The sequence below is a fragment of the Aethalodelphis obliquidens genome, unplaced genomic scaffold (genome assembly GCF_003676395.1).
Source record: "Aethalodelphis obliquidens isolate GAN/ISIS:26980383/991018 unplaced genomic scaffold, ASM367639v1 scaffold59, whole genome shotgun sequence".
NCBI lineage: Eukaryota > Metazoa > Chordata > Mammalia > Artiodactyla > Delphinidae > Aethalodelphis > Aethalodelphis obliquidens.
Genome location: NW_020838003.1, coordinates 5,718,147 through 5,725,375, shown reverse-complemented (window position 1 = coordinate 5,725,375; position 7,229 = coordinate 5,718,147). Strand labels below are relative to the sequence as shown.

Genomic DNA, 7,229 nt, shown 5'->3' with positions numbered 1-7,229 from the left:
GTCAACACTCCTAATTGTATTGAATGTCCCTGAAGATAACTTTATTTTTTTTAAGTAGTGCTAACATGTCTCTTTGTGAATGGACTTAGGTCTGCTAACCAGCGAATTCCCAAGGAATGTCTACAAAATGTTGCCAGATTCATATCTATAAAACAGCTTCTATTCTGCATTTAAACTTAGAAAGGATTTCCCCATTCCACTTCAACAAAGATGGCAAACTAACCAGAAGGGTTACCCCCTCACTCAAACTTAGCCCTGTGGAAGCCACAGAAGTAGAAGAAAGTCAACAAAGCTGAAAAATTAAGGTAAAACTATAAAGGTAGTTGAGTCCTGGTGTAGAAGATAATGGTACCCCAGAATGGAAGAGGATCTAGTGCCTTTGATGCAGAAAGGCCAGGGAAAATCTTTATAATCCATGCCCTTTTTTTTCTACCAACTTGGTCTTGAAAGGAAGAGCAAACCCAATGATAGGGTGATATCAGAACAGTATTCTAGTTTGATTGGAAGGAAAACGCGATAGCAAAGATACCACAGACCCTCAGCCTCTGGACATTTCCTCACCCTGACCTCACCTTCTATATCCTGAGACCGTGTGGGGTGAAAGATGCTTATTAGAGACAGCCTATTCATAGAATGTATATACAAATTAAATGATTGAAATAGAAAACAGTAACAGAGATGAATCCCCAAATGCATGCAATTTGAAAAATAAATGAATAAGCTGGGTGATGAAACCAAGAAATTCTTCCATAAAGTATCAGACAGAGATAAAGAGTTAGAAAATATGAGAGAAAAAATTAAGAAGATCATAGTAGTTATGTAAACATCTGTTTTATTGTAGAGCTAGAAAAAGAGTAAAATATATATATATACAAAGAAGAGAAAATATCTGAGGAGATAATGACCAAAATTTCTCCAGATTTAAAGAAAGTGAAAGACCTCAGATTGAAAGTGTTTTTTCCTAGAAGTCCTTATGTACATTATATTGTGAAATTTTTTATTTTTCAGCCACACCACATGGCTTATGGGACCTTAGTTTCCCAACCAGGGATTGAACCCAGGCCACGGCAGTGAAAGCATGGAGTCCTAACCATTGGACTGCCAGGGAATTCCCGTGAAATTTAAAAAATCAAAGATAAAAAAAAAATTCTCAAAACCTCAAGAGATAAAGGCCTCCTACTAAGAACCATGAATAAGAATTATACCAAACACGTATTGGAGAGAAAAAAATATTTCAAATTAGTAAATGAAAAGAATGCTGAAGCCACAATTTTATAACCAGCTAATCTATCATTTAAGTTTAGAGTGAAATAAAGAATTCTCAAGTATACATGTACTTCCAAAGTTTACCCTCTTTATAACAGTTTTAGAGGGTTTACTGTTACCTATAGCAAGAAACATGTAAATTATTGAGTTAACCTGACAAAAATGCGCAATACCTTTAAAAAGAGCAATTAAAAATCATTTAGGTGACAAAGAGGAATACTGGCATAAATGCAGAAGCATTCCATATTCTTGGATAGGGCAAGATAATATTGTAAAGATTTTTAAAAATTGAAGTATAGTTGGGCTTCCCTGGTGGCGCAGTGGTTGGGAGTCCGCCTGCCGATGCAGGGGACATGGGTTCGTGCCCCGGTCCGGGAAGATCCCACATGCCGCGGAGCGGCTGGGCTCGTGAGTCATGGCTGCTGAGCCTGCACGTCTGGAGCCTGTGCTCCGCAATGGGAGAGGCCACAACAGTGAGAGGCCCACGTACTGCAAAAAAAAAAAAAAAAAAAAAAAAAAATTGAAGTATAGTTGATATACAATGTTGTGTTAGTTTCAGGTGTATAGCAAAGTGATTCAAAATTATATTCTTTTTCAGATTCTATTCCATTATAGGTTACTACAAGATATTGAATATAGTTCCCTATGCTATACAGTAGGTCCTTGTTGTTTTTCTTTTTTATATATAGTAATGTGTATCTGTTAATCTCAAACTCCTAATTTATCTCTTCTCCCCCCCCAACCTTATTTCCCCTTTGGTAACCATAAGTTTGCTTTCTATGTCTCTGAGCCTGTTTCTGTTTTGTAAATAAGTTCATTTGTATCATATTTTTAGATTCTACATATCAGTGATATCATATATTTGTCTTTCTCTGTCTGACTTACTTCATTTAGTATGTATTATAAAGATTTAATTCTCTCTAAAGTGATTGATAAACCCAGTGCAATTCCAATGAAAAGTCTAGCAAGTTTATTTGAGAAACTTAACAAATTTATCCTAAAATTTGGAAAAATCAAGGTCCATGAAAGTTGCTAAGCCAACTCTGGAAAATATGACAGATAGTAGGAATACTTAAATCTGTATTCATAAAAACAGTGAAAGAGTCTAATGAAACAAAATAGAGAGGAAAGGGGCTTCCCTGGTGGCGCGGTGCTTGAGAGTCCGCCTGCCGATGCAGGGGACACGGGTTCGTGCCCCGGTCCGGGAAGATCCCACATGCCGCAGAGCGGCTGGGCCCGTGAGCCATGGTCGCTGAGCCTGTGCGTCCGGAGCCTGTGCTCCGCAACGGGAGAGGCCACGGCAGTGAGAGGCCCGCATACCGCAAAAAAAAAAAAAAAAAAAAAAAAAAAATAGAGAGGAAAGAATATAATGAAAGAATAAAGTCCAGAAATATTATATATGTAGCTCACTATGTAGAGAAAAAGTTGGATATCTGCCTTACACCACATAAAGGTGAACCCCAGAAGGATTAAAAACATAAATATGGGATTTCCCTGGTGGTCCAGTGGTTAGGACTTGGCACTTTCACTGCCATGGCCCAGGTTCAATCCCTGGTTGGGGAACTAAGATCCCACAAGCCACGCAGTGCTGCCAAAACAAACAAATAAACGAAAGTGACATAAATGTGAAATAAAACCATAGAGCTAATAGTTGAAGGCACAGGAGAATATTTTTGTAATTTTTGGAATAGGAAAGGCCTTTTAAAACAAGGGCCTAAAAGCATAAACTGTAGGGTAAAATGTTGATGGAACTGACCCTATCAACTGTTCCTGGAAGGACATCACAGACAAAGTTCACAGAGAAAAGATTGGGTTCATATAGTCAGTGGAAGCCATCCACCAAGGGCGGGGAAGGGTGGAGATTAAATGTGGAGGAACAGTATCCAACACACCTCTTTCCTGCATTTTCCTTTGTTCTCTTATATATGTGTACATATATATGTCGATTTAATTTATTATAGAAATTTGAATAATGATGATTTTGCTTTTTTTTTTTTTTTTTTACAATTTTTGTGGCAGCTATAGAGTATGCCAATGATATCAGCAATTTAGACAGCAGCTCTGATCAGATCTCTCCTAGTGACATTACTTTGGAGTCACAAATCTCAGCTTTGTAGGTTCAAAAATGATCTGATCAGTGTAACCCAAGAGCATTCAGTCTTTTGAGAACAGGTTCTTTTTAACCAAGAGACTGACCTGATAACCAGAATGCCTCTTTATTTTTTAAAGATTATGAAAGGGACCATGTACTTTGTACTATCATTGATCATTCACTGTCCATACCAGTGGATTCGTTTGCAGTGATTGAAATATTCATGTTACTCTCCTGAGCAGCATATTTCAAGTATCAGCGAACCTGGAATGTCAAAATGGGTGTTAGTAGAGGGGGATTCCATATAGGCCTGACAAACCCTTCTCTGGTGATCTAAAGCCTTTTCCCCAGATCAGTTTCTCTCCTGTGGACGGTGCTGGAGGGATAAGTTCTAGGAAATGCTGCCTCCCTGACTCTCATTTGTCCGTTTCCAGGTTAATCTCTTTTCTTCTGTTAAAGTATCTGTCATTTGGAAACATACATGTCCTAAGCTGTTCGGTCTGGGCAGAAAATGGGGGTCACTGCAATAATAAACAAGGTTGCTAGGCTTAGCTCTCCCCACTTACTGTGGGATCTCCTGCCCTCTTCTGTGTCTCTCTGACTTATTGCAAATTTCCTGCCCTGTCTTCTGAGAGTTCCCAGGATACCACTCACAAAAGCTCATGAATAAATTCTTGCAGCTTCCACTGACCTCTGAGGTCACTACCGTCCCGGAACTAAGGGTGGCCATCCACAGCACTGATGTCTGCACTAGGAGTGCTGCCCCTTGCTCAAAAGCTGCTTCCCACTGCTGCTGAGTTAGCTGGCACCTCTCAGCCACAGGTACCCTTGGGATCATGCTGAGCCTATCATGTATAGCCCTCCTGCTGTCCCCGGAATTTGGCTTGCTGGTGTCATTGCAGTGCCCTTGACTTTGGCGACCTTCTGTTACACCCCGACTCCAGGTTATGCTGGATCAGTGCTGTCCTTCACTGAATCCAAGTGAATTTCTGACTCCCACCCCTACCCTGTTCCCAAAGTAACACAGCCTTGGGCTTCTAACATTGCACACCGAGACATGTGACAAACAGCTCTCAAGTGTTGACATGAGTCCAAGGAATCTGGGTCAGAGAACAAATTCAAGGGCTCAGGCATGAGTTCCCCTTCACGCCAAAGACTGATAAATTGTTATTGAACAAAATGTGTGTCTTTATTCTGTCCGTCTTTAAAATGGGTTTTTTCCTAGAAGCTCCTTCTTTAGCAGAAGGTCAACATATATCTGAACAAGCCTGAATATGGGTTTCGTCTCAGCTGGGACCACCCCGTTCTTCATCCTCACTCCCCCTCCCCAGTAAATACACATATTCTGATATGTCAGTAGTTTTCTGGAAAACATTTTATGGAGAATTCTGAATCACAATTTCATCCATTCTGTCAATTTTACTGGGAAAGCCCTGCCTTTTATTCCCATCTACCTTTCTAATCATATTTTTGTTTTTTGTGTTTTTTTCCAATTAATAATATAATAATTCTTAATGTTGTTAATAGTTTTGTGACAGTTCTTTTCAATGGCTACATAATACTTCATCAAATAGTTGTGGAATACTATACCTACCATCTCCCTATTATTGAACATTTGTATTGCTCTGTTGGGTTGCATGTTAGGATAAGCTAAGTTTATAGCAATGAACAACTGCAAAACAGAAGTTTTTTTAGGAGACAAGGGTTTATTTCTTGCTAATGCAAAGTCATCTGTAAATCTAGACGGCTCTTCAGGGCACCTGTTTTCCAGCAATGGTTCAGCTATCTAAGCTGCTTTGACCCTCTTGTTTTTCTCTCTGAATAAGGAGCTTCTTCTGCATCCATAGAGGAATGGGGAAGAGCACTGGAGAGTTCAAGTGGACTTTCACTGCCATAGCCCAGAAGTAATGCACGTTCACTTCCTTCACAGCCCATTGGTCAGAACTAGTCACCTGCCCCTCCCTGACTACAAGGGGACTGAGCACATGTGGAACCAACAGACCAGGGTGTTGAACATGGAGTGAACTGAAGGACTAGGGGGCTGAGTATGGAGGAAGCTAATGTACTATTTGGTAAGCATTACCGTCTTTGCCACACGTTGTTTATAAGACCCCTTTTTTTAGACTTTAATATTTGCATTTATTTTTTTCCAACTTTATTGAGATATAATTGACATATAACATTGTATAAGTTTAAGGTGTACAATGTATTGATTTGATTGACTTATGTTGCAAAATGATTACCACCATAACATTAGCTAACACCTCCATCCCATCACATAATTACCATTTCTTTTTTGTGGTAAGAACATTTAAGATGTACTCGCTCAGCAGCTTTCTGGTATATAGTACAGTATTATTAGCTACAGTCACCAAGCTGTTCCCAGAACTTGTTAATCGTATAGCTAGAAATATGTGCCTTTTAACTAATACCTTTCCATTTCCCCATCCCCCAGGCCCTGGGTAACCATTACTCGATTCTCTGTTTCTATGAGTTAAGCTTTTTTCAGATTGCACATATAAGTGATGTCATATAGTATTTGTCTTTCTCTGTCTGACTTATTTCACTTAGCACAATGTCCTCTATGTTCATCCATATTGTCACAAATGGCAGGATTTCCCTTTTTTCATGGCTGAATAATATTTCATATAATAATAATAATATTAATAATTTTATATGTATCTATCTCACATCTTCTTTTTTAAAATTTTTATTGATGTATGGTTGATTTACAATGTTGTATTAATTTCGGCTATACAGTAAAGTATATATTCTTATCCATTATGGTTTGTCACAGGATATTGAATATAATTCCCTATACAGTAGGACCTTGTTTTTATCCATTCTATATGTAATTGTTTGCATCTGCTAAACCCAAACTCCCAATCCTTCCCTCCCCCACCCCCTTAGCAACTACATGTCTCTTCTCTATGGCTGTATCTCACATCTTTATCCATTTATCTGTTGATGGACATTTGGGTAGTTTCCATATCTTGGCTATTGTGAATAATGCTGCAGTAAATATGGGGGTGCAGATATCTCTTCAAGATCCTGTTTTCACTTCCTTCAGTTATATACCCAGAAGTAAGATTGCTGGATCATATGGTAGTTCTATTTTTAATTTCTTGAGGAACCTCCATACTGCTTTCCGCAGTGGCTGTACCAATTTACATTCCTACCAGCAGTGTACAGGGGTTCCCTTTCCTCTATGCCCTTGCTTACACTTTTTATCTCTTGTCTTTTTGATGATAGCCATTCTGAAAGGTGTGAGGCGATATTGTGATTTTGATTTGAATTTCCCTAATTAGTGATGTTGAGCATCTTTTTAGGTACTATTGGCCATTGGTGTATCTTCTTTGGAAAAATGTCTGTTCAATTCCTCTGCCTATTTTTTAATCATATTTTTGGGGGGCTATTGAGTTGCATGGGTTTTTTACATATTTTGAATATTTACCCTTTATCAGATGTATGACTTGCAAATATTTTCTCCCATTCTGTAGGCTGCCTTTTCATTTTGTTGACTGTTTCTTCTGCTGTGCAGAAGCTTTTTAGTTTGGTGTAGTTCCACTTGTTTACCTTTGCTTTTGTTGCTTGTGCTTTTGGTGTATACAACCATTTTGGACAACATTTGACAGCAGTTGAGATTTCAAAACAGTTCTTTAGGGTCCAGGGAGACAGGAAAACAGCAATAATAAAACAAAGCAAAGTGGAATAACAGTATATATTTGTCATGAAGCTTTATAGAGTCCTTAACTCCAGGGTATTAACCCCTCTAAGATTTTATGAATTGCTATTTTAGGGAAATTGAGGTTAAGAATGATCTCAGATGCTTTATTTCCTTAGATTCAGTTTTTACTGGGGTCATTTCCTT

The 7,229-nt window shown here is 38.6% G+C and overlaps 1 non-coding gene across 1 annotated transcript; it reads left to right on the top strand.

The window, feature by feature from the left end:
- The first annotated feature begins 2,757 nt into the window (after positions 1-2,757).
- Positions 2,758-2,829, top strand: TRNAE-UUC (transfer RNA glutamic acid (anticodon UUC)). The gene has a single exon. It is a non-coding gene; the product is annotated as a tRNA-Glu (tRNA).
- Positions 2,830-7,229: the final 4,400 nt, after the last annotated feature.